This window comes from Giraffa tippelskirchi, chromosome 6, assembly GCF_054371585.1.
Source record: "Giraffa tippelskirchi isolate mGirTip1 chromosome 6, T2T-mGirTip1v1.2.pri, whole genome shotgun sequence".
NCBI lineage: Eukaryota > Metazoa > Chordata > Mammalia > Artiodactyla > Giraffidae > Giraffa > Giraffa tippelskirchi.
In genome coordinates this window covers 158485662-158511637 of record NC_137280.1, presented here as the reverse complement: position 1 = coordinate 158511637, position 25976 = coordinate 158485662, and the positions used below count along the sequence as shown (strand labels likewise).

The following is a 25976-nucleotide window of genomic DNA, read 5'->3' as shown; positions in this document are numbered from 1 at the left end:
GTGATTTAAAATGAACTGGTGGGAGCAGAATTCCTTATGTCAAGGGGCAAATGAGAGGTGAAATGGGGGACTCTCAAACTTTAAAATAAGAAAAGCCTAGGCCTTAGCTAATTCCAAGGTTAACAACTAGGATTGGTTTCATATTTTTCAAAATTGGTAAATCGGCTTTCAACCTTTCTTGTACTCACATTCTCCTTTCATTTTTATTGGAAATCTTGCTTATTTCCCCTTATTATTTAGTGACATTCTGTTTCCTCTCTGAAAGAAAAGTAATCTGCATGCAAAACCTTGTCCTTAGGCCTACGTATAAAGTAAAAGCAGTAGAATTTTTGTTGGGTTCTAATAACAAACTTACAGATGTATATTTTCATAGCGACAAGATAGCACTCAACTAATAGTTGAACTGAATTCAGTTATATTGAGGGGATCACCCAGCTTAATATTGTGGAGAAACTCTAACTTCAGAGTTTAAATCCTGCCCAAACTACTTATTGTAATTATCAACCAAATGGTTTGAGGAGAGCATCCTGGTAAACCAGAAACTGGTCGTTTTAACTTTCATTTTTTGAAAGATTGCTTTGGCATCATGGAGGCAAAACAGTGTTAAAGATAACTTTTTAAAGATAAAACTATTCGATGAAAAGGATGAGGATTATGCTGAAAATGTAGTTTGTTTCCCTTGATAACACAAAGCTTTAAGCAGACACTTTTTCTATGAAGTCTATTATGATAGAATTGAAATTTCTTCCCTCTCTTCACCTATCACCATCTCAGTTCATTAAATATTTTGTGCTTATTTTTTTTATATGTCTGCTTTTCTTCACTACATCTTAAGCCTCTTGGGAGTGGGTACTGTATCATATCATCTTTATATTCCCAATTACTAGCTCATGGGATGTAATAAATGCATTGAATGAATGAACGAATGATTTTTTAGTATTTACCCAAATGTATCTGTTAGTCTCATTTTTAATTTCCACTAGTGTAACAAGAATTGGAATTTTCTGTTGTAGTTAGAGATGACTATTTTTCCCACAATGCATTTGGATTATTATTAATAAGACAATGGGAAAGAAAATGTCACAATTCATTTGAGATGCAAAGAGCAAATAAACAGCAGTTAAATAACAGACATTAAATGTTGCACATATGTCAAGTAATAACAAGGAAAATTTTCCTAGAACTTGAAACACTGATGAGGGAGATTGTTACGGCATTAGAATTTTTTTAGGCTAAAAGGAGCCTGATACAGATTAATCGTTATGTGTGTGAAAAGAAAGAAGAGAACAATGAATTGATAGCATTAGTTCTACTGACAGAAGACTCCACGGCTTCAAAGCTTGTTATCTGACATTTTACAAGAGTGATTGGAGTGCATATGGCTGGGAGGGAGAATAAAGACAGATGTTTTTGGTTGCACCAACCAGCTACACTTTTGTAGCTTCCTACCTCCTCGGGGACCACAAGTGCATCCCTTCAGGAAGGACTTACTACTACACTAAAACGAAACATAGTTCAACGAAGAAGAAGACACATACCCACCCACCACTGGGTGAGTTCATTAAATTGAACATTTATTTATTTGTCCAACTCTATCTTTAGTCATAATGAAAGGGGCAGTGGAATTTTCATAGCGATTCTGATCTAATTATAGCAATGATGCATGGAAATACAAAACCTCTTTTTCACATTCTAAAAGCCTTTATTTAATATGGCAAGATGTACTTGGTTAACATTTAAAAAAACAAAATTTATATAACATGCACCCCAAAATTTTTGTGGAATTTTTAGAATATGGAATGATAGTTTTAGCATTTAATTATGCTAAATACCTAATTGTAGGGTCACCAAGTTATACATCTCTGCAATACTTAAGAGACTTTACTAAAAAGTGTCAAGAAATGACAGTGGTTTTTCATTTATTATGTTATCATATGTTTATTATGTTATCATACATTTATTATGTTATCATGCATCAATGCCTGGTCTTGATATCACTCCTCTAGTGATAATAAGCCAAGAAGCAATTTTAAAGATATACAATGTGGGATTTTTTTCTATAGAAAAGCATGCAAATATTTATCTGCTTATTGGAATTCTGAGCGTACTTTTCTATCTATTACATCTGTCAGGAAATCTTACAAGAATAAGTTTGCGTGTGGAATTTCTGACCCTTATTCTTGGATGATATACTGTGATGTCAATAATATTTGCAGCTACTGTGTGAATAGCTTTTCCTACTGAGATGCTTAAGTCAGAATCTGAGAGTGAGGGGAAGGTTCTCTTTCCCCTGATCACCTGAGCACATCAAGATGAAGTTGCTGTGATGAATTTTCCATTGTTAAAATGAAAATACTTGGCAAAGAGTTACCTTAAGAGGGTGGCTTTCTGCAGACCCCTCTACTTTCAGAGAAAAATGATTAGTTCCCTCCCCTATCCTCCCACCCACAAAAGAGATCATTTCAGTGCTATTTTTAAAAATGAAGATTTGAATGTATTGTTTTATTTTCTCTCCATTATCCTTCCCTATTTATATATCTAGCCCTGACCTCACCTGACCTCGAACTCAAAGGCCAACCATCTGCCTGATAGCTACACTGGAAATTTCACGGGCATTTCAAACTTAACAAGTCCCAAACTTGAGATGGAATGTATACATTGCTGTATTTGAAATGAATAACCAATAAGGACCTACTGTATAGCACATGGAACTGTGCTCAATATTATGTGGCAGCCCGGATGGGAGGGGAGTTTGGAGAAGAATGGATACATGTATATGTATGACTGAGTCCCTTAACTGTTCATCTGAAACTATCACAACTTTGTTAATTGGCTATACCCCAATACAAAATTTTTAGAGTTTTTAAAAAATGAAAAGAACAACAACAAAGAAGTCCCAAACTTGGTGCTTGGCCGCCCTTTCCAACAGCTTCCTTTGTCATAGCAGTCTCCCTTTTAGCAAACTGTCCACTCAGGAGTCCAGGCAGAAAACCTAGGAATCATCTCTCACTTAACAATTTCTTTATGTACAGTCAACCCTTCAGAATTATTATTAGTGTCACCTTCAAAACATATCCTGAACATGTCTGTTTGTCAGCATCTCCACAGCTACCACCTCAGTATAAACCACCATTCTCTCTCACTTGAGTGATGGTAAACTGATCTTTCTGTTTCCCCCTTTGCTGCTGTATAGTCTGTTCTGTGCTCAGTAAGTTGCCTTTTATAAGTATGAATTAAAGTGGACATTTAAATAAAATCTTGGAATGGTTTCCCACTGCTGTCTCCTTCCACAGCCTTCAGTGCCCTGCGTAATGTGGCCCTCACCTGCCTTTTTTGTTGTTGTTCAGTCGCTTAGTCGTGTCTGACTCTTTGCGACCCTGTGGACTGTAGCCCTCCAGGCTCCTCTGTCCAAGGGATTCTCCAGGCCAGATACTGGAGTGGGTTGCCATTGGGGCCTACCAGACTCCAATTCACTCCACTCTTCCCCTCACTCACTGTGTTCCAATCAGAGGGACTGCCTGTGAACGCACCAAGCTCACCCCTCCTTAAGGCAGTTGGATTCCTTCTAATGCCCCAAAGCTCCACATTTGGCTGCTTTCGCAGGGGTGGTACAAGTGTTTGGTCCTTTGGGGATCAATTCAAATGTCACCATTTCAGATGTCTTCCATGACCATCCAATCTAAATCTTAACCTGAAAACATATCCATTACCCTGTTGTTGTTTTTCTTAGCTTTATCACAATGTGATATTTTCTTTTTTATTTTGTTGTCCAACTTTCCTAAGTGAACACTATCCTCTATGAAAATAAGCATTTGGTCTGCTGCGTTTATCTATATCAGTATCTATATCAGCTGGAACAGCTTTGCCCCATAGTAAACACTTCTTAATATTTGCCGAATTTATGAATAAATGGATGCAGCTCCAGAAATTTTAAATAAGTGTATTTAGAAATTTAGCAATTAATTAAAAGTAACATGAGGCTGAGCCATGTGGAATAATTAATATTTCTGCTGCAAAGGGCCTAATAAATCTAGGTGATAGTATTTCAGTGGTCAAAATACGTTATACTAGCTCTGGGAAATGGATCCTGGAAGTATGCACAAAATAATACATGAAATCAAAACTTTTGAGGTTGTTGGTTGAACTGAACTCTATTTTTTTTTTTTACATTAAAAAAGTGTTTTGCTGCACATGGGCTTTCTCTGGTTGTGATGCGCGGGCTTCTCATTGCAGTGGCTTCTCTTGATGAAAAGCACAGGCTTTAGAATTAAGCACAGGCCTCAGTAGCTGTGGAGCATGGGCTTAGTTGCCCTGCAGCATGTGGGATCTTAGTTCCCAGACCAGAGATCAAACCTGTGTCCCTTGCGATAGAAGGTGCTTTCATAACCACTGGACCACCAGGAAGTCCATGAGCTTAACTCTTTAAAAAAAAAAAAGAGGATAGAATAAAAGAAACTGACAAGGAAGCAAATACACAGAGTGGATGGAGAGAGAGCTGTTCAAAGTCCTAACGATGAAGTAGAAATTCACCAGGTTGAAAGAGCAACCTTTAAGAGAATCTTTATCAAGGCTGACCTGAATTGGGTTTCGATTATGCTGAAGGTTTAGGAGGAAGATCAAGAATTATTCGTATGTAACAATGTCTTATAAATACAGTAAGCATTAGGAAGAGTTTTCTTTTAAAGGATCTCTCACTTTTGATCATGATTGGTAACTCTCATAGAAGCAGAGAAGATAATACTCTTAGACAGTATGAAAAACAGTCTCCAAAAGCAAAATACACAGTGTATAAAATTTGTGAAAGGAAAGGTGAGATCCTGACAAGATACAAAAAAAGGATATAAAACAGTAGATGGTGACCTGGACTCCCTAGAATTGATACCAAACTTAAAGACATATGCAAACAGTCCTAATTAACCCTGGAAACACGACCATTGTTAACCCTGGGTACTTCTCATCACCCAGCAGTCAGAATTCAATGTGTGAATTTGGAATAGAAACTCATTTCACTCCCACACAACATAATTATGAGGTAAATTTTCTGGAAAAACAATGCATGTAATAGATTCCAAACTCAAGTGGAAGTGATTTTAAATTATTTGCTATTTTGGGGTTATTCAAAACAACCAAACGTTGATTTCATAGCTATATCATCACATATTTGAAATGAATGGAAGAATAAATGAATTTATATACAGTGAAACATTAGGTTGGGTGGTAATTGGCTGCAAATAGGAAGATGAGGCAGTACTGTATATAAGCTCTCATTGCTAGTGTAACTGTGCTTTAAAATTTATGGATGTTATATATAGTGTGTATATATATATATATACATATATATATATAAAATAAAATTAATTTCAGGCTAGAATGCACCTGATAGATTATCTGTCCAGTCCTTCATCATTGTGGGCTTAAATATTCAGTTTAATCATTAGACATGTACTCAAACTATGTGATCAAAATTACTGTGCAAAGTGTGATAAAGAAACTTAAACTGGAGAGGTTCTGGGTTTAGCTCAAGGTCACACTGTTGGTTTAGGGTTGAGCTAGCATGGCTCTTGACTCCTAGGGGAATGGTCTCCTAAGAAAAATACATCAGCATATCCATCATTAGATGATCCAGACCAATTTAGTTAGAACTATTTAAATATATTATTGTCTATCAAGTGATTATTTTTATTACATATGAATTACCTTTTCAGTATCTTCTAAAATCTCCTGTTAGGGGAAGAAAACAAGAAGATTGGGCCATTTTCCCCAACATTCTATTTATAATAATTCAATAAAATCCTAATATTGAAGGGAATATTTTTTAAATTTATTTTATTGAAATATAGTTGATATACAATGTTGTTTTAATATCTACTGTACACAAAATGAACATATATATACATATATATACAGTTATGCATATATATACATGTTTTTCATATTCTTTTCCATTATCACAGGATATTGAATATAGTTCCCTGTGCTATACTGTAGGACTGTGTTGTTTATCTACTCTACATATAATAGTTTGCATCTGCTAATCCTAGACTCCCAATCCATCCCTCCCTGATCACTCCGCCTTGGCAACTGCAAGTCTGTTCTCCGTGTCAATGAACCTGTTTCTGTTTCACATTAGAATCCGCCTACAATGTGAGAGATCTGGGTTCGATCCCTGGGTTGAGAAGATCCTCTGGAGAAGGGAAAGGCTACCCACTCCAGTATTCTGGCCTGGAGAATTCCATGGACTGTATAGTCCATGGGGTTGCAAAGAGTCGGACACGATTGAGCAACTTTCACTTTGAATCCTAAACTCCCAATCCATCCCTCCCTCATCACTCCCCCTTGGCAACCACAAGTCTGTTCTCTATGTCAGTGAATCTGTTTCTGTTTCATAGATAAATTTATTTGTGTCACAGTTTAGATTCCATATATAAATGGTATGTGGTATTTGTCTTTCTCTTTCTGGCTTACTTCACTTAGCATGATAGTCTCTAGGTCCATCCATGTTGCTGCAAATGGCGTTTCATTCTTTTTTATTGGTAAATAGTATTCCATGATATATGTACCACATCTTGTTTATCCATTGATGCACATTAAAATTGTTTCCATGTCTTGGCTATTGTAATAATGCAGCAATGAATACTGGGGTACATAGATCTTTTTGAATCAGTTTTCTCTGAATATATGCCCAGGAGTGGGATTGCAGGATCAAATGGCAACTTTATTTTTAGTTTTTTTTGAGGACCTCTGTACTATTTTCTATAGTGGCTGAACCAATTTACATTCTCACCAACAGTGCAGGAAGGTTCGCTTTTCTCCATACCCTCTCCAGTATTTGTTATTGGTAGATTTTTTTAATGGTGGCGAGTCTGACTGGTGGGAGAAGACAATGGCACCCAACTCCAGTACTCTTGCTTGGAGAATCCCATGGACGGAGGAGCCTGGTGGGCTGCAGTCCATGGGGTTGCACAGAGTAGGACACGACTGAAGCGACTTAGCAGCAGCAGCGGTCTGACTAGTGTGAGGTGGTACCTCATTGTAGTTTTGACTTGCATTTCTCTAATAATTAGCCATACTAACTATCTTTTCATGTGCTTTTTTGCCATCTGTGTGTCTTCTTTGAAGAAGTGTCTGTTTAGACCTTCTGCCCATTTCTTGATTAAGTTGTTTGGTTTTTTGTTATTCAGTTGTATGAGCTGTTTATATATTTTGGAAATTAAGCCCTTGTTGATTACATCATTTGCAAATATTCTCTCCCAGTTGGTAGATTGTCTTTCCATTTTGTTTATGGTTTCCTTTGCTGTGCAAAAGCTTCTAAGTTTCATTAGGTCCCTTTTGTTTATTTTTGCTTTTATTTCTATTGCCTTAGGAGACTGACCTAAGGAAACATTGGTATGATTTATGTCATAGAATGTTTCGCCCATGTTATCTTCTAAGAATTTTATGGTGTCATGTCTAATAGTTAAATCTTTAAGGCATTTTGAGCTTATTTTTTTGTATGGTCAGAGGGTGTGTTCTAGCTTCATTGTTTTACATGTTGCTGTCCAACTTTCCCAACACCATGCCAAAGAGACCGTTTTTTCTCCATTTTATATCCTTACCTCTTTTGTTAAAGATTAATTGACTGTAGGTATGGGTTTATTTCTGGACTCTTTGTTCTGTTCCATTGACACATACGTCTGTTTTTGTGCCAGTATCACAATGTTTTGATTACTGTAGCTTTGTAGTATTGTCTGAAGTCTAGGAGTGTTATGCCTCCTGCTTTTTCTTTTACCTCAGGGTTGCTTTGGCAATTCTGGATCTTTTGTGGTTCCATATAAGTTTTAGGATTATTTGTTCTGCTTCTGTGAAAAATGTCATGGGTGACTTGATAGGGATTGCATTACATCTGTAGGTTACTTTGGGTAGTATAGGCATTTTAATAATACTAATTCTTGAAGGGAGTATTCTTAAGTTCCAGACCTCTCTTTATTCTCTGGCCCACCTAACTATGGAAGAACTTGTATACTTAACAAAATTATACTTGTATGTTCAGGATCCTAAAGTTAAAAAATGTGTTTTAAACATGCTATAAGAATTTGTCACTTTTTCATAGTTTTTTTGAACCAAAAGTGTATATCTTTATTTGTTTTAGGAACACAGAAGTAACTGTTGACACCTGATTTCCTTTTGGCAGATGACCAGATAAAATCAGTATTAACAATGTGCATAAAATGCCAAATGCAGGGGGAATGACAAATGTGCTAAATGATTTACTATCAAATAAAGATAAACGTTAACAGAACCAATCTTTTCCTCTTAGTTTGCAAAATAAGTTGAAAGTGCTTTTTGCTTTTGAAAAATACTTTACAAAGCATGACTTTAAAATGAAGATAGTGGTTTTTATATATGTTTTGTAAAAGCACTATTGTATACCTGATAGTCACTTAGCAGTTTCAATTGGTATATGTTTAATAGCGTAAAAGGATATTTAAGTCCAATGTTTGGTAAAAAAACTAAATAATGATAATCAGAAAAGATATTTCTTACAGTAGGTTGAGCAATCTCAATCAAACCTGAGAGTGTTTCAGATATAGGCTCACAGCCAGTCCTCTTTTCTCACTTTTCCCCAGGGGAGCTTGGTGGCAGAAGAGGGTGGATGAGCATGAACCAAGCATCATGTTGACTGACAAAGTATTGGCTGTTGCCTCTGTACTCACTTAGCCCTCTTTCGTTTAATGAGACGATCTTGATAACTTTCTCTCAATTTCAAAAATACTGAACAACCAATGCAGGTAACTTTTAAAATGCAGAAAAACAGAAAGGAAAGATGAAATTTTAAAAAGTCAACATCAGTCTTCCTACCCAAATATAATTCCTGCTAAGATCTTGGTATGTCATTACCACTAAGCCATACTATATATTCTGCTTTTACTTTTCTTATTGATTGTGCCATAACCAATTTCCCACAACAATAAATACTCTTCCACAATATCCTCTAACACAGCTGCATGCTATTCCATTATATGAGTATACTCTAACTTACCCAGTCTCCAATAATTTGAGATCTGGAATTTTTATTTGGGGGCATTATTAATAATGTCAGCATATTAATTTTTATTCTTTGCTCTTCTTTTTTCAAATAAGGATACCAAGTAAAGAAAGAAGAATTAAGGGAGGTGCATTTATTCTCTTTTCATGAATAAATGCACTCATTGGAATGAAGGGTTACATAAGTTATGAAAAGTGTCTTTTGTCATTTGACATAGCTTGAGATAATATTGAATTAATCATTAAATTAGTTCTAGTTTACTAAAAGAGACTGGACTGGATTTTTTTCCATTCTGAGTTATGGTTTTACCATGTAATCATAGTATTAGAAAAATCAGCAAATTATTTTTGGTGAAGTTTTTATTCTCAATAATAAATGTAAAGTTTATACAAGAATCTTCTTTAGTGGCCTATTAAACACAGAGATGCTGGGGTTGGGCTTTGAATTAAAGTGAAGCTGGCAAAAAATTATGGATCCCTGTTATCTCCTAATGACAAAGGGAATCAATAAGAATCGTATTGTGGTGCCATTCTTGTATTAAACCATATATTTTAAAATGATATTGCAATTTTTAGTAAAAAAAGGAAGAAGTTAGAAAATTTTAACTGGGAAAGGAATAGAAACTGTCCAACCACAACACCTGTTAACAGTGGCTTAACAGTGATACGATAGAGTGCTATTCAAAGTGGATTTAAGTAGTAAGGATAAAACCCAAATAAACACGTTTTCTGAAACAGGATTTTAACCATAAGATGGCAGAATATATTAGTAAGCAAAGTTCTTTCTGAAAATTTATTGTATGTTAAACTACAATATTCTTTTTCCCCCCAAACAAGACTGACTTTGCGCTTTACAATAAACTATATGAACTCATGTATACACACACACACACAAAGATTTTCTGCAAATGTTTAAAATCTTTCTTTACTACCTTGATGAGGTCCACTATAGCCAATTATCTTTATAAACTAGCACATTATGCATAGGGAAGTTCCCATATTAAGCGTGATGAAACAGTTAATAATGTCATATTAGATGCTATTGCTATTCCAGACACATGTATTTCGTATCCAATAACACAAAATCAAGAAACACATCTATACTGAGAACACATTTTGTTGCTATCTTCTAGGAAAAGAGATATCTCTTTTCCTGGAGTGAACTTCTTAACTTACAGCTGTAGTAACTTCCATTTTTCTTTCCCCAAACCTAATACAAATTCCATATGTACTATGGATCAGAACATAAGCTTTTTGAAAAACCTATGTAAACCAGCTGTTTGCAAGGTTCCTTTTTTGTTTTATTGGTTAACAGCAAATGGATTTTTACATAGACCTAGACATTCAGAGAGAACTCCATAGCAACATACAACACATGGTGTGGTATGATACCAGAAGAAGACTGCCTATTGTTTGCAAGACTAGATTCTTTAAAGCAAATATGCAATACAATAATCTGATAATAAATACCCAAACAGAACTGTATGTTATCCCATCTTTGAACACTTTCTGCATTATGCATATCATACAAGTACTGTGTTCATTTTTAGATTATCCTGACCAGTGGATAATGATGTCAGCAGCACCACAGTATTAAAAATATGAAAAAACATTCCCATTGCATTTACTCTCTTTTTGGAGATGCAATGCTAGTATCAACTTGCAAATGGACCAGAATGTATCTTCATAAACAACCACTGTTGCTTAAGGCACTAAAATTCAGCATATATGTGTATATGTATGGATATATATGTTCTATAGAGTTACATGCCATTTATATACTAAGTTAAACTCATACTTAACTACTTTTGCAAAGGATTTTTGAATTATAATGACAATTTCTTAGACTATACGCATGGTGAATTTTTCCTGAGTCTGTTCTCAATCTTTATATCCTCTAATCATACAAGCAGAATTGCATGTGATGCACAATAAAATATTAGCCATAAAATCTGAAACAATTCTTACATCTTGATAGTACTGTAGTTTAACACAAAAGCAATGCGTTCTGCTTTTTCCATTTCCTGAAAACCACAAAACTCTATTAGCCCTCTCCGTACACCTGCAGGAAACAAGGTTGGTAATTTTAAAGAAGTATTCCAAAGTTCTAATAACATAATTGGAGGGATTCTGTATGAAAAACAGAGAGGAACTTAATTTCTACAAAGTAAGTCTCCTGAATAATCATTCAACCAAAACTTATGTAGATTTGAATATGATCAAATGAGTAAATAACCATAGTAGCCGTGTGCTTTATAACTAGTGACCCGGAGTCAGATAACCTGAATATGAGTTCTAGGTGGAGAAGAGGGGAAAGGGGATGCTGATTGTCTGTGCTCTGCTCTATCCTAGGTGCTTGTATGTCTCATCTCACGTCTCTATAAGGTGGACACTATATATTCCATTTAACAACTGTGCAAACAGAGGCTCAGTGATCTGATGCAACTTGCTCCTCAGTTACAGTGCTAGGATGCGCACCTGAAATTGCAGGCAAGATCCATCCTTGGTCCTTTACAGTAAACTTAAAATTGAACTTTCTGAATGTTTAGTTTCCTCAGGAGTGAAAGAAGGACAGGAATGCTGCATTACCTATCTCCTAAGATATTTTAAGGATCAAATGCAGTATGCCACAATTTTCTAAATTGTGGAACTCTACAGAAATAAGAATGAGCAGAATAAATAGCAAGGTTTTATTAGCAATAATGTCACAATCCATATTCCACAGCATTTCCTTCTCCCTTCCTCTTTCCATTTTTTCTTCTGACGTGTCTCCTCTGATTCACCTCTTCCCTCCATGGTGAAAAAGTTTTTTGGCAACTTAAAGTTGTTTATGTTGTTCAGTCACTCAGTCATGTCTGGCTCTTTGAGATCCCATGGACTGCAGCACACCAGGCCTCCCTGTCCTGCAACTTAAAGTTGCCCAGTAGGAATACTGAGTTTGGGCACTAGAATGTACCCTTTTTCTCTCCTCTTGTTTAGTTTTCACCTCACTATAATAGGGTTTTGCCTCCTCCACTCCCCTGAAACCACCAGTTTCTTCACAAACATATTTGGTGCCTTTGTCCCAATTAGGAAAAAAGGCATCTGCTCCTCTTTGGGATGATTTCATGAGCAGAATGAAGGCTGACATCCTGGTTCAGTCAACAACTTGTACAACTATCTTTAGCCAGTGAAGATTACTTTAGCGAGGTTATCAATGACCTCTTACTGGCAAAATCCAATAGACTTGTTTCAAACTTCATCTTACTTAAGTTCTTTGTGACATTTAACACTGAATTCCCTCCAAGAACCAACCTCCCTTCCAAGAGAATCTGATCACAGTGTTTCCTGATTTTCCTCCCAAAGTTCTAGCAGTTTCTTAGTCCCCTTTTTTTCTTTTTAAATTAATTTTTATTGGAGTATGGTTGCTTTGTATTGTTGTGTTAGTTTCTAACTGTACAGCAAAATGAATCATCTTACATATACGTATATTCCCTTCCTTTTGGACTTCTCCCTATTCAAGTCACCGCAGTGCATTAGGTAAATTTCCCTGTGCTATACAGTAGGTTCTCATTAATTGTCTATATTGTATATATATTAGTGTATATATGTCAAACTTGATCTCCCAATTCCTCCCTCCCCTCTTTGTATCCATATATTTGTTCTCTATATTTTGGAATATTACTCAGCCATAGGAAAGAATGAAATTGAGTCATAGAGACGTAAATTAACCTTGAGAGTGTTATACAGAGTGAAGTTAAGTCAGAAAGAGAAAAATATCACATACTAGCACATGTATGTGAAACCTAGAAAATGGTAAAGATGATCTTAGTCTTCTGCATGGGCTCTTTTTTCTCTAGCTGCTTCTAAGTTCTGTCTTGAACCTCCTGTTTCTTATGCCACACCAAGTAATGAACTACCAAAAAACAGCAGTATATAGGTTTGGGCTAAATTCTGCAGCAAGCTATAATCTTTGAATTTGAGGAATCATCTAACCCAGCCCTTGATGGAAGAGTCAGTGTGCTCTGAAACAAGACATTAGGGTGGCCCCCATTTACATGGGTTCACTCCACCTTCCATGTATTACTCTGCCTAGTACATTCCTAGAGGATATCCTATGGCCATAGTTTGGGGAGAACTGGTGGTGATGAGGGGCATCCCATTCATCTCCATAACTAGTACTTGTCACAAGGCCTGGTACACAGTTTCATTGACCTGAATGAATGATTCTAGCCATACCACTGGGAGGTGCTGAGTGACCTAGGAAAGACCACTTCAAACCCTCTGGACTTCAGATTCCTGATGTGTAAGATGGGGAAAATAGTAATGGCAATGCTTTCCTGGGGTCTGTGATTTTGAGAATGAACAAGTATTTTTGAACTTTGAAGTGCTATGCAAATGGAAAGATTAGAAGATTAGAGAATTGCCTCTGTGTTGTTTGTTAGCAAATGTGCCTAAAGTGTAATCATTTAATGACTAAAAGAAATGGTTCAATTTTCTCATTGGCAATTTTTTGTTCAATACAGTGGATAGCCTAAATGATAGGAATTCATATTATTTTCTACGGAATTCGATTAAGTTACCTTCATTTTGAATCAAACAATGATAACCTTTTAACAATTCTGTTTCCTGAATGTATCCTGAGGTTGAAAATCTGCCCACCTCTGCTCCATCATTTACCCAAGCGGCACATGAACTTGTGGCTTCTGCTCTCATCTCCGTGCTGCTGACTGTAACTATTGCCATCTGACTCTTGTTCCCACAGATTCTCAGAATTATTCTCATCAAGGTGACCCAGACTTCCTTTCTGCCAAATCCAGTGGACACCTTGAGGCAGCCCCTCCCTTGACCAGCTTAGCAGCCTCTGACACAGTGGGCTGACCCTCTTCACTGAACCTTTGCTTAGCTTGGCGCCTGTGATTGCACTCTCCTGATTTTCCTTCACATCTAAACAGTCTTCCCCATTTCCTTTTCTCCATTAATTTTCTCTTGCGGTTATGTCCTGGGTCTGTCTGTTTGTTTTTTTGTTTTCACTCTACATTCACTACCCCTGCAGTCTCATGCATGTTTAGACTTTTACTCATCATCTACATTGGCTATTCTCAAATCTCTTCTCCAGTCCAGGCCAGTCTTCAGTTTCACCACCAAATAACTATCTTCTTGACCAAACGAGTTGTCCACAGACAGTTTAAAGTGAACACGTTCAAAATCGAACTGTTTATTTTTGATGTAATGAATGGGCCTGTGCAAAAGTTCATGTTCCTTGCAGGGAGAAGTTACCAGCCTAAGTGTCTTCCCAGCAGAAGGGACATAATTAGAGTGTCTGCTCATGTTATTCCTTCCACCCTGAATCCTTCTTCCGTGCCCCGTACCCTTGCACCCTGCCATCTGTGTTCAGTTCACTCCTGCTAATCCTCAGATTTCTAATTTCGATGTACCCTAGTCCTGGAAAACATTCCTGACGCTCACAATCTGAGTGTGGACCTTTCCTATGTGTTTTGTCAGCAGTCAGTCATTGATATTTTTCTATCATAGAGGTTTGTGACATTTTATTATAATTATAAGCATACCCATCTCCCTCATTAGATTTTAAGCTCCATAAAGGCTGGGGCCACGTGGACTTCCCTGGTGGCTCAGTGCTAAGGAATCCGCCTGCCAATGCAGGAGACGCAAGTTTGATCCCTGGGTCTGGAAGATGGCCTGGAAAAGGAAATGGCAACCCACTCCAGTGTTCTTGCCTGGAAAATCCCAAGGACAGAGGGGCCTGTCGGGCTATAGTCCACAGGGTCACAAAAGACTCGGACATGACTGAGTGACTAAACAACAACAAAAGGCTGGGACCGTATCTGTTGTGCTTGTCTTTATAGCTGTGGCTATAAAGCCACACAAAGCCTGATGTGGATAGTTCTCAGGAAAAGGGCATGGGCTAAAAGGCTTCTTCTACACACCCTGAATCCTACCGAAGGCATCATCATATAGCCTAAAGCACTGTTTTGCACTTATTTTTTTGTATCTTTCTAACAGACTATATGTAGTTTGAGGGCAGAAAGACTATTCAGTTCAGTTCAGTCACTCAGTCGTGTTCGACTCTTTGTGACCCCATGGACTGCAGCATGCCAGGCCTCCCTGTCCATCACCAACTCCTGGAGCTTGCTCAAACTCATGTCCGTTGAGTCGGTGATGCCATCCAACCATCTCATCCTCTGTTGTCCCCTTTTCCTCGTGCCTTCTATCTTTCCCAGCATCAGGGTCTTTTCCAATGAGTCAGTTCTTTGCATCAGGTGGCCAAAGTATCGGAGTTTCAGCTTCAGCATCAGTCCTTCCAATGAATATTCAGAGAGACTATGACTGATTCATATTTTTATGTCCCAGGGGCTAGGACAGCACCTCAGACAAATGAGTGCTCAGTAAATATTCATTTAGTGCATAAATAAAATGATAGAAAGGGGAAGAAGTGGAATAATCATCTAGCCTATCGTTTCCTTATGTGTGTTCTAAGGATCACTAATCCTGTAGGACATTTTAGATTACAGGTTGGCAATTTTTTTCTGTAAAGAACCAAATAGTAAATATTCCAGGCCTTGTAGGCCCTCTGTTGTTGATGTTTTTTCAACTCCCTAAGTTTGTAGAGGAAACCAGACCCAAGAAAAAAAATAATTTTCCCATGGTCACAAAACTGTTCATTTCGGAAGGAGCACAGAATCTCCCAAATTCTAGACTCTCATTGCAGTGTCTTTCCATATAAAAGCTTTCACCTTCATTATAGATGTCTCGCTTCCCCCTCAGTAGCCAACATCAACACCTCCTGTGCGCACATGTCCAGGCCCTATCTGTGCCCAGCAGACTGCCATCTGGGTTTTATTCCCAGTTGCACTACTGCACTTCTGTCTACCTAGAGGACGTCAAAGTAACTACTTGACTGTTGAAATGATTATTTATTTGGTGTTGTTGTTGAGTCACTAAAACGTGTCCTACTCTTTGCGACCCTATGGACTACAGCACACCAGGCTTCCCTGTCCCTCACCATCTCCCGGAGTTCACCCAAGTTCATGTTCATTGAATTGATGATGCCATCCAACCATTTATTTGCCCACTCATTAATTTTTTCTTTTAACAAAGGTATTTAGCTGGCACTAACAAACCAAATTGCCATCTCATATTTGTGAAATGTTCATTAAATCTCCACATGTTACTATGTCTTTTCTTTTGAAAGAAATGTTAGAAATCTTTGATGGCAATATTGTCATCTTGCTGTAGACAAGCGTCTGTTACTGTTTTGAATCCTGACAACCTGGGCCAAGGTGACCGTGTTCAGTTCCTAGTGGGGAAATGTATCCATATCCTGGCAAGGATGTAAGAATGCACAATGGAGAAGGATTTCTAATTTCTCAGACTGAGAACAACTTACTCTCCTAGTTACTCGTGACTTTCTCGAGCGTTGTCTGTGCTTTGATTCTGTTCCCAGTTGTTGGCAATGGATTAAAGGAAGGCAGTAACACATTAGGATTAAGCGACTTTTCACTGAGTGAAATTCTATGTAAAACATTGCATCTACAAGTTTCACTTTATACATGTTGTCAATATTTTTTTGCAAGGACAGAGGGAAATATGTGCCTCATGGTATTTTTCTAGCTTCCTAAACTTTGCTGCTCACATTGCCAGCCTAAGTGTATCCTACCCTTGGTTGCTTCTCCACGTAGCAAACTCAGAACCCCAAAGCCTGCTTTGCACACTCTCCAGTGATGGTTGAGGGCTGCTTCAGGGGAAGTTCTGTGGGGACCAAGTGGTCCCGCAGTGGAAGGAGAAGGAAGGGTCGCTCTCTTCAACCTCTCCAACAAATCGCTGTGTTTTCCACACCCAAGCCAGAACCCACTGTCAGAGTGCATTAATTTCTTTCCTCATCTACCCAGAGCTACTGCCTCAGTTCCAAAAAGTTTTCTTTTTTTGAAATGGAGATGAATTATGCAAGTTACCACTGACCTCTGAAGCTTTGCTTTTCCCATTGCTGCTAAAATTTTTAGAAATAAGGTAGATGTAACATTATTTCCATCTGCTTTTAATTTTAGTAGAGGTAAATTATGTGTTCATCTGTCTATCTATCTATCTGTCTATTCATCTGTCTTCTCATGGTTAACAGGAGATAAGATTCAGAGTCAAACTTCTTAAGTTTAAATTCTTATCCCAGTAACTTCTGGGATTTTAAGTTGGTTGTTCAACTTCTGTATTTCTGTTATCTCATCCTTAAAATGGGAATAATGTTAATGCTTTATATCTAGAGTTGTTATAGGATTAAATGAGATAACACACACAGAAAATTTGGACCAGCGTGTAATTTGTAGTAGCACTCAATAAGTGTTATTTATTTATTTTTATTATTGCTATTATTTTGATTATCGGTACTTTGTTATTATTCAAGAAGTAAGTTCTATATCTATTGTGAAAAAAAGAAGGAGATAAACTCTAGCAGAGGCAAAGGAAACAGTAGTAGGAAGAAAAAAGTAGGTCTATCTTAAGTCACCAAGAAGCAAAACAAAAGGAAAAAACTGTAGACCACTTTTTTCCCTTCAATCAAACTGCGAGAGTCTGTAGCACATCCTTCGACCGAGGCCCATATTTAGGGTTTCCCACACAAGGAGATTAGATTCTGTAGCTGGAGAATACTCAGTTGAAGAATTTTGCAGTTAAGAAGGCTTCTGAGGACTAATTTAATTGACTCACTCTTATTCTTAACATTATTTCTATGGGGAAATGAATTCCACACTATAAACAAAGCAAACTAGAAAAAAACTTTTGGAGTGAGACCAATCAGTACACTAGGACAGCCGGTAAACTACATTTCAGGTTGAGAAGTAGAAAGAAATGTCGGTGCCCTTTAAATGGTTATGGTCTTGTCACTGTCATGCTAATGTTTTGGGGGGGGGTTTGCTTTTTTTATAAAAAGGAAATCAACATGTATTTTAAATGTCAATTCAGTTTCAAACAAGAGTAGAAGTAAAGTCTTTACTAAAAATTTGTAATTGAAATACTCTGTTATATTTGTCTTTCTAATGGAGTAATAAAAACTTTTAACTTTTATTCGGGTGAAATTTCTTAAAGTATATAATGAATTTGGCATTATAATGAAAATCAAGAAATATTTCCAATTTTAAAGACATAAGGAAAGGAGCAAAATCAAAATGATGATTTTCAATCTGCAGAGTAATCTGAGGAAATAATTATTCCAAAAGTGACGTGCAAGGCCATTATAGCAGCATCACATTTGGAGTTACAATCCCTAGGTTACACCTTGCCAAGGGCTCTTCCACTGAGGTCCTCAGCCCCCAACATGGCCTTCAATGTTCCTTGTCTCCTGGTATTTACACCCTCATGTTAATTCCTCAGATAACGGGTAGAGTTAGCTTGTGTAGCAAATGGGATACAGGCAAACCTCAGAGATATTGCAGGTTTGGTTCCAGACCACAGCAACAAAGCAAATATATCAATAAAGAGAGTCACACAAATTTTTTGGTTTGTCAGAACCACTTCTGAGTGCCTGCTAAGTTTGAGGAAATCTGTACGTAGCAAGAGAGAACTAACATCCTCCATCTTCAAAACACCTGAGGGAACTCCCTGGTAGTCCAGTGGTTAGGTCTAGAACTGTGGTCTGTCTTTGGATATAGTTTCTTCTAGCTACTATTCATACAATTAACATCTTCCAGGTTGCAGTGAAGTTTGGTCTTCATCATGTCAAACATCTTTCACCAATCCCTATATATTGACTTTCAGCCTCTATTTCTCCATTTCCTCGAAAGTTTACTCCCTATCTAGCCTGATAGGGAATTTCAGTGAAAGCTCCTGAATAACCATTTGCAACATTTGATTTGTTATAATTAGTCAAAATTCTTCACCAGAAATAAATCAAAGGCAGAGCTAAAAACAACACAGGGAAGTGCCATTAAAGAAAACACAGAATGGCATATGAATATTCACTGGCGGAATCTAAAACGGCACTCATCATATGTATTGGCTGACTGGAAGTGAGAAAACACTATATATTTTCTATATTTATATTTGTATCAGTCAGAATAGGTTAGATTTTGCTGTACTATTAAAAAAAAAACTCAGAGATTTTATAAAACAAAGATTATTTCTTGCTCTATATTTCCATGGGTTGACTTGGAATTTTGCTCTGTATCATCCTCACTTCAATCGAACAAAAGAGTAGTGGGAACAGTTCTGGTCACCATGGCAGAAGGAAAAGGCTATAACAATTTAGATTCACTTTTACTCAAATTCCGTTGACCAAGTAGTCACATGGTCATGCCTAATCTCAAAGAAGAGGAAGTACAATCCTATTTTATCCACAAGGAGAATATTTTGTTAACAGCACATTTGCCACAGTATATATAAATTAATATCAAATATTTCTGAGGTCGCTATACTATAAAGGCAGTGCTACATGAGACAGACTTATATTGTGACTTTTTTCAGGCAGAGGGAAGGATTGAAATGGAGGTAAAATGCAGTAGAGAGAGTACAAAAGAAACAAAAAAGGGTACAAGGACAGTTAACTGAATTTCTTTGTTATTTTGTGTGTTAAAGACCAAATGCCTTAGGGCACAGGGAAAAGGAAAGAATGATAGTGACTAGATGGTTAAAGAATCACTGAATGAATGAATGAGGCCCTAGAATCTTGAATATTTTATTAACGGTCTCAGGTGGCTCCATAACCCTATAGTTGACCCAGTGCCTCTAATGGCTCTTTCACTGACTGGCTACCCTCTCTGGAACACTCAGTACTAGCAGCGACTTCCATCAGTCCGGAATCCTTGAACCCATGGAAAGTTGTGTTTATTCAAGTTTGGACCATACTAACGCTGGTGAGCTTGGCCATTTCTCAACTGTCTGAAGACCATCCCCTATGAGTTGTGGCATTTTCTTCCATTGCAAAATTCATGAGAGCCATAACACTAGCCACATGGAATATCCACTCTTCACAGTTATGAAAGGAATATATTTTCTTTGTGTAGTCTTTATATTGAGATAGATGGTAATTCTTTTCTCCTATCTTTTCTCACTTTGTTTCCAATTCTTTGACTTGTTCTGCTTTCTGAAACATTTTCTTAATTTTATCTTTTTACTTTTCTTTTAATTTTTAATTGACTATAAATATATTTTTCATATTCAGAAGTTTTTATTGTTCCTTTTCCACAACATTCTATTCTTGCTTTATGGACACAATTTTTTCTCATATATCTGAAGATATTGACTATAATAAGTTTGAATTTTTTTCTCTTTTCTTTGGGTCACTATCTTTCCCTCTGTCTTTAGAGTTTGTTTCTGACCTTCACTTGGAAGACTTTACTTATCTATCTGGTGATCCTTAATTGCCCAATTATATTTTAAAAATAGAATATTATAAAGCTGTGTGAAAGCTCTACATGTACACTAAGAGCTTCCTAATGACTAGACTTCACTGTGGGGGTAAACCAGCATTTTCTGAGGTGAACCCAAATTTCAGTTTGTATAGGTCTTTTCTTGGGGACCATTCAGTTTCTCTAGAGAGCTCTCTTGAAGTCTCCTACCTAGGAAAGCGTGTACCTGGCTACAAGTGATTTAAGAGGAGAGCTAGAGAAGGGAATAGAGTGTTATAAATTAGTATTAAACTTTGATTTATTTCAGTCCTGTGTGTTAGCCTCAGCCTCTGCTATGCCGGGATCCTTGAAACGAGACCCAGTATAGTTCATTTTCTTTGGAGGCTAACCCCTTCTCTCCTGCTGGAGAGAGAGTGAAGGGTAGTGTGTGTATGTGTGTGTGTGTGTGTGTGTGTGTGTGTGTGTGTGTGTGTGTGTGTGGCGTGTGAAGGGAGGGAGGAGATCTGGGTGTTCTCTCTGTCTATATTCAAGCTTTCGACCCCTCCTTTAGTGTTTAGCCCTACACTCCACCCTCCCTTCTGCATTCAGGCTCGTAGGACTCTTTGGCACACTCCTGGCTCTGTTCCTCTGATCTGCATATACTTGTCTATCTGTTTTTCTTCTAAATAGTTATTGAAATCCCATGTTCACTATTTTTTTCTTTCTCATTTTCCTTTCTTAGAGGCAAATACCTTTGTTATTTTTCGCTATCATTTTGGTAGAGGTTGTGGAAGAAGAGATAAGTGCGTGTAATTAATTCACCATTTTTAACCAAGAGCCCCTTAGGTTTTCTTCTCTACAAGCATCAAGAGAATCAGAACTTTTCACAAGACCCCTTGATCGTTAAATTCTTTTCCCCCACCATTTTGCAAAGTAGGAAAACAAATTTACTCTTTGACCTAGCAACATGGATGAAAAGTCTAAATAAATAGTTGTTCATGATAAAGGGCTTTCCTCAACTATTTAATAGTACACCCTATGTACACCTACCACAATATTATTTTATGATTACATAGTTTAAGATTTTTGAAAGAAGCATAAAACATTATCAAACAGGTTAAAATGCTATTAGCCTCTGAAGAAATGTTATACTGTTTTGAACTTTTTCTTAATGGACCACCAAAAGATAAAAATAGAAGAGAATTCTGTAAGTCATTTAATTTTTCCCCCCAATCTTTTCCAATCTCTCTGGAACCATTTAAAACAATTAATATTTCAAGATCTCAAATTTAAGTATTTTTTTTAAATTAGTTTATTTATCTATTTTTTAACTTTACAATATTGTATTTGTTTTGCCATACATTGACATGAATCCACCATGGATGTACATGTGTTCCCCTTCCAAATTTCAGTATTATATATATATATATATATAATTTTCCTTTAATAGCTGCTCTAAGTTATTCTCTTTGCTTGTTATCTTGCTTTATACCCAAGGTTAAAGCACTGCATGTATGTAAATATTGATTGCTCTATTGCTTGTTTTGTTATAGAAAGGTATTTCAGTAGAATGTTTAGGAATATTCCTGATGTGTATATAAATTGAGGCTATTTTCTGATCACAACTGCCAGACTGACATCTTTTCAAAGTCAGTAACTTATCTATAAATACATATTTCCCAACAGACACAGTCTCACAGTGTTCAGTGATTTATTGTTATTAATATCATTGCAAAATATTTATAGAACATATTCTAGAATATAAGCAAATTTTCATCTTAGGGAAATTATAGTTTGAAGTATGATAAGACAAATAAACATAAAACAAAATGAAGAATTGCTAGGATCAAGTATGAGTTACTCTCCAAAAAAACAACTAAAAGGCACAAAGTGAGGATGTGAAAAGGGGTTGACCAAACTGGCTGGCACTCCTCTTACAGATGAGACCGTCACTTGAGAAAACACCAAAGATGAAAATCTGAATATCTCCCAGTTCAATAGTTGATCATTTTCCCCACCCTTTGTGTGACCCAGAAAAGCAAATTAGAGCAAAGAGGAAATTAAAAGGTGTAAATTCTAATAGTGAGCCAAATTTACCTGAGCAAAGCACCTAGGCAAATTATCACTCATTTTTTAAAATATAATTTACTTTTTCATTCTCAGCACACCAGTAACAGTGATTAGTGTTGCATGAGTCAGGTAAAAGAAAACCTTACCCAAAACAAAATGAAAACATTTGGAGATAAAAAAAAAAAAAGGCATTTCATTTCAAATAAACCTAAGGTACTACAAAAGGACCAGATAGAATCCAATTATATCACCTGTTATTCTGGAGTCTGGATTGAGCAAATCCAGAAAGTCCAGAGGTTCTTAGCTCAAGTTGCTTTAATTCTAACAACAAATAAGAGCTTCAAATATCAAGATGCTAACTGAGCAAAGTGTGTGATGTCGTGAATGGCTGATTGTAAGACTGAGGAAAGGAAAGGTTTGCTCTGTTTAGTAACGATTTCCACTCTTTGGATTTAATTTCTATCATAAAATGCTGGCATTTTGTAATATTTTACCTGAAGTTTTGCTTCCAAAGTTGTGATAAAGACCAAGACCATAGAACCATATGAGAATATCAAAGGAAACAAACCAAAGGATGACAAAAAGTGAAAATATAGTCAGCCAATGTGAAAGGCAGTGTCTCATCTCTAAACTGATAATGCCATGAGTTTAGGATGTTAGGGGCAAGATAAAGAAATTTTGAGACTCCATGTCAGAATATATTGACAGGTTACACTGAAGTACAGAATTGGAATTCGGAGGCGGAGTTCTCAGTCTTTTCTCATCAAAGAATTAGGCAACTACCTGACCACAGATCCACTCGCCTGCCACACTCACCAAGACACACCCAAAGGGACACTTGAAAAGAGAGCAAGGCTGCCTTCGTCCCATAAAGACGATGGCAGATTTCCCAAGAATGGCAGTGAGGGTTAGAGAAAGCCAAGGATGAAGAACGCCTTAAAAGGAAAATGCACAAAGAGATATCTGACCCTCACCTCGGCTATGGATGCTAGAGAGGAGAAACAAAGATCTCGTTATTCAGACAACATTAAAACAAACACATGTACAACATTGATAAGCATTTTGCTTAAAGGGAGAAAAGAACAGGAAGGGCTGAAAGTCTCCACACAGGCCAATCTGTTTGATGAAAACATATTTCCTTTTTTCTTCTGGCCTCCTCTATAAGACAGTGTACAAAGTGCTCATTTATATTTTCTTTGTTTTCATCCCAAAGCTAGAAGATCAAAGAGTTAATAAAACCTCCTTGCTATAGAAGGTCATTACAAAACTAAATGCAGCAATTCAAAGTGGAAAATAGAATGAATGCCAAGGAGATGTTTAACGAAGTAACATTCTAGATGTATTCTTTGAAGAACATTTGCAGACTCGTTTGATTGCTTTAGAGCGCGCAGGGCACAATGCATCCTGTGCGGAGCTGGCATTGGCTGATGGTTGCGTGCTGCGGCGGACCCGGCCAGGCCTCTTGGAATCACAAGTGTGTTTGATAGAGAATTACCTAATATGGTAGAAACGTTCATGAGTATTTTACATAGCAAAATGGTATTAAAAACTTCCGTCTTTTTTCCCTTAAGCCTAATTAAATGTCCAAACGCAAGACATGAAACTAATCATTTGAAAAATATTTTCAAACACTGTTTTTCCAAGAACTAAATTGAATGCCAAGATAAAAGATTAGCTTGATGTTTTCGATTCACTACTGAGATCCTTCTTCTTTTTCTTTATTTCTTCTTTTTTGTCCTTCTTCAGTTCTGACATCCTTAGAATGGGAGCAAATACAGAATATAGAGAGGTAGGCAGGAAAACTGTCAGTATGGCCATACTGATTTATTCAAAAGAGACAGGCTGATATACTGGCTTTGCATTTCAATGTGGCATGTCAGAATTTGCCATTCACTGTAGCCTTTGAATCTCAGCATTAGGGCTCATTAGGTTTCTTCCTTAAAAAGAAGAGCAGAAAAGTCTAGAACGTTAGAAATGACCATACTGCTTGTGGAGTCATGGCTACATGGCAGCATGGAGGCTAATGATTGAGGCTGGAATCTCTGACTGATACATAATCAAAAAATTATCTTTTCACTATCTAAAAACTTGGTGCATACAGGTTGTTTTCAGTTTGAGGAGGAGGAAGGTCTTTCCCAAGATAATTTGGAGGTGGTGGAATAGAAAACTGGCCAAGCTAGATGTTCAGATAATGCTTTGACACAGAGGAGGAGTATAATCAGACAACAACACAGGAACGTAGAGATGAGATCAAGTTTAAGCGATGAAATTTTTTAATTATTTGGGGCAAATAATTGACCTATTTTATCATAAAATGAAACTGTTTGGAAGTACCATTGAATCTGTACTGAGGCCAATAGTATTATTTTTTCTTTTTGCATCAGTGATGCATGTCACCTTCCTGCAAGGCAACTAGTTTGCAGATCTGGCCAGAGGGAAAAACACTGGACAACAAAATGAAAAGGAGGCGTAAGTCAGCCCAGATCTCTGAACCCTAGGAAAGGCAACTTCCCTCCCGCTCATGAAAGAGGACGATTGTGCTCAGTACCACTTATCTGGTGCCAACAATCTGGTAAGCTCTCTATTCAGCCCTGCACCAAGGCTACAGCAAGGTGACCTGGAGTTTGGGGCCGAGGTCAGGGAAAGGTCACTGCCTGAAAAATGAAACTAGTCAAATGGAAAGAATCTCAGGAATGGGTGCGGTTAGTCACCCACAAAAGTAGCCCAATGCAAGAAATGGCATAGAAAGCTATTTCTTATGACTCCAAGGTTCTGACTCTTTTTAAATAATCTTGCTATGACTCCAAGGTTCTGACTCTTTTTAAATAATCTTGCTGCCCCTTGCAAACGGGTGCTAGGATGCCCTGAAGCATGGTCGTAGGAATCCACATTTTGTCACTAAAATTGCTATAGACTTCTTCCATTCCTTCAACTCTTCAGGTTTCCCAGTTCCCTCCTCCCTTCCCTTATTTCCACCACCACCCACAACTTCAAAACTAAAGACCAGACACCATTATCCTGTTGTTTGAAACTCTCTCTGAAAGCTGGTCCTTTCCTTTTCCCAGTATCTTCCTGGTGCCTCCCTGCAAAGGCAGAATGTTAATACACAGATTTGTACGTGATAGTGTTAGGTGGTCTAGTATGCCATGACTGCCCATTTTAAATAAGCCTTTTAAGGTTAAAGGAACCTTAGTGCTTGGAATATTTGTTTGCCCTTTCATAGCTTTCCTTATCTCATGTGATGCATATGAGTCCTTACAAGGTACCTGTTAGGCTCAGGATTACTTATTTTCAGCGTTCCAAAAAAAAGAAAAATGATATTTCTTCCCCTGGATGGCAAGATGAAAACATTTCATTATATCACCTTATATATGTGAAAAGACTAGACGTACTTTGAAAAGGACTTTTAGTTTAAATAGATAGCTGGAATTGATATGTACAACTGATATGTGTACCAGTCATCTGATTTCTTTTTCTAAGAAACCCCAAAATCATAAAGTTAGAAAGTATTCAATTACTTCTCTTCAGTGTGTAAAATGATGAAGATGGAGAGTTCAGGTTCTTTTTGTT

General features: G+C 37.1%; 1 protein-coding gene across 5 annotated transcripts in view; it reads left to right on the top strand.

Moving 5' to 3' along the window:
- LOC145511643 (uncharacterized) overlaps nt 1–25976 on the top strand; it is a 274218-nt gene that overhangs the window by 181257 nt on the left and 66985 nt on the right. For 2 of the 5 annotated variants that reach the window (XM_081505240.1, XM_081505242.1), the window contains exon 4: nt 24791–24978. The exons of 2 other annotated variants lie outside the window; for them this stretch is intronic. The gene's annotated coding sequence lies outside the window, so the exon portion shown is untranslated. Of the gene's footprint in view, nt 1–11376; nt 11515–24790; nt 24979–25976 lie in introns of those variants that run through there. One more of the 5 variants, XM_081505245.1, reaches the window with a different exon arrangement.